This window comes from Elephantulus edwardii, unplaced genomic scaffold (genome assembly GCF_000299155.1).
Source record: "Elephantulus edwardii isolate Elephantulus edwardi_28Jun2011 unplaced genomic scaffold, EleEdw1.0 scaffold00119, whole genome shotgun sequence".
NCBI classification, from domain to species: Eukaryota; Metazoa; Chordata; class Mammalia; order Macroscelidea; family Macroscelididae; genus Elephantulus; species Elephantulus edwardii.
Window position 1 is genome coordinate 3,955,355 of NW_006399869.1, and position 2,864 is coordinate 3,958,218.

Genomic DNA, 2,864 nt, shown 5'->3' on the forward strand with positions numbered 1-2,864 from the left:
AGGGTGGAGGGACAGCGCAGGAAGGAAGGCCCTCTATGAGGTGGATTGATTCAGTGACTGGGATAATTGGAATGGGTGTATCGGAGACAGTGCGATTGGCACAGGACAGAGGAAAGTTTAGGGCTGTTGTACATAGGGTCGCTATGAGTCGCAAGCGACTCAGTGGCACATAACAACAACAACAACATTGGTAAAAGCTTTTGATGTGCACAAGGATTTAATCTTTAGAAGGTCCTCTTTATCAATTTTATCCTCTCCTGGTTGTGCATTGCTGTCTGTATTTGCCAGGCTATTTATACCCTAGGCTAGGCCTTGTAAGTTTTGTCCTATTTTGTTTCTTTTGATCTTTATGACTTAGGGGCTTATCCCTATTTCCTTGACCCACCTTGAGTTGAGTTTTGGTTATAGTGTGAGGTGTGGATCCTCCTCCAGCTTTCTGCAGGTAGCAGTCCAGTTTTGCCAGCACCATTTGTTGAAGAGGTTATTGTTTACCCATATGATAGGTTTTACTTTCTTGTTAGATATTAGTTAAGACAATTCTGATTACTGAAACTGTCAGTTGTTACATTTAAATTGGCTCTACAATTAACATCCATGATGGCAGCAAGCAAGAAATTAAAAGACATGCTGCACTGGGGGGAAAAATCTGCTGTCAAGAAACCCTTTAAAGTGCTAAAGAGCAAGGATATCAGTTTAAAGACTAATATGTGCCTGATTCAAGCTAAGATATTGTCAATATTTTCCCAAGATCCTAAAAGTTGGACAGAGAATAAAGAAAACTGAAGAAGAATCAGTGACTTTAAATTGTGGTATTGGAGAAGAATATTGAGCTACCAAAAGAACAATAAATTTTTCTTGTAGGAAGTGCAACCAGGATGCTTCTTAAAGGCAAAGATGAAATTTTAGTTTACATTTATTGGGCATGTTGTAAGGAGAGCCCAGTCCCTAGAAAAAAGACATCATGCTGGGAAAAATAGGGGGTTAAAGAAAGAGAAGAAGGATGTCAATGAGTTAAACTGGCTGTAACAGTGAATTTAAGCATATTGTGATCATGGTGCACAATAGAGCAAGGAGTAGGTCTGTTGTTCACAGGGTCACTCTAAGTCAAAGTCAACTCAATGACATTTAACAATATCAACAAAAAGGCATTTCTGAAGGGAAGAATTTTAATATAAGGAATTGTTGTTGTTGTTGTTGTTATGTGCCGTCAAGTCGCCTGCAACTCATAGCGACCCTATGTACAACAGCCCTAAACTCCGCTCTGTCCTGTGCCAATCGCACTGTCTCTGACACTCCCATCCCAATTATCCCAGTCACTGAATCAATCCACCTCATAGAGGGCCTTCCTATCCTGCGCTGTCCCTCCACCCTCCCAAGCATGATGTCCCTCTCTAAGGACCGGTCTCTCCTCACAACATGTCCAAAATATGTTAGACGGAGCCTCAGAATTGAATACTTAAATTATATAAGTAAATACTTATATATCTTTGCCAGAATGAAGAGTTGCAAGTGAGGAAAAACTACCATTAGAATTCAAAAGATTAGATAACTTCATAATTCTTAGGAAACCACAGCCTATAAGCTCAACTGTTTATAGAACTGAAGTGCGAGAAAGTACAGAAGGTGCTGCAAACAACATTGGCCACATATCAGTGATAGTGATTGCTGCTGCTTTAAGAGAATAAAAGTATAGTCTTCTCACCTACTTCTAAATCTCCTGCTAGGGCTTCTTATTGATAGGCTGTAAATTGAGATTCTGCTGCAAAGAGATTCTATATTTTAGGTGACAGTTTGGAGAAGAGAGCACATTTCTGATTTGAAAATGGAAAAATTGAATACCTATTTAAAACTTATGAGAAGAATCTAAAAGTCAGAGACAAAAATATCGACACCTGGGAGACTTGGAAGTTCTAATTGTTGCTCTGAGTATCACTACCTGCTAGTCCTATTGGATTTTCTGATATTGGAGAGCATCATTCTAGTCAGCCTTGCTTTATTTTGCATTAGGTGGTGGGGAGACAAAGATTTTTCAAGCCTGAAAAGAATTGTAACCATGTCAACAAGGTATAAGAGTAACTGTGGAAAGATGGGCCAGAAATTATTATATAATTCAGCAGAAGCAGGCCAGGGAATTTTGGTTTTTTAGAAGCTTCTTCTTTAATAACACTTTTGGATTTACTAAAAATTGTGGATACAGAGCCAAAAGTTCCCATTCAGCCACATCTATTTTCTTCTATTGGTTAACTCTGACACACATGTGATAGGTCTGGTATAATTTATTAACAAATATAAATACATTATTAATAGTTAAAAACATGTTTTTCAGTTTTAACAGATTATATTTTATATTCTAGGAACTTACTCAGGAAATAATTTTAAATACAGGTATTACTTTGGGTTATAATTTAATACTATTTCATTTATTTTGTGGCTCGTACTGTTCCAGCTTTGTCTATTGGAACATTATTAGTTGGCTTTCATATATACCCCAATCATGGTGTATTTTGTTATTATTATTATTTTACTTTCTTCATTTATTTCTGGCATTACAAGATTTGTCAAGCTTATGTGTGCATTATTAATTTTTCCTTCCCATTCCTAGAACCAGTAATTTCTCCTTGGAGCCCTGTTTCCTTTTATTGGACAATGGTATTGTAAACTGAGATCTGGCCAGTAGGTGTGCTTCTTGCTGTGCAATGTTATTACTTGTGGGCCACCTCAGCTGAGAAATGAAGAAATACATGCATATTAATCCATGTATATAAATTTATATATAAATATTTTATATGTAACAACCTGTATCTATGTTAAGCAATACATGGTTTTGTGGTGTATTCTCTAACTTTCACTCTATTTCCTCCCTT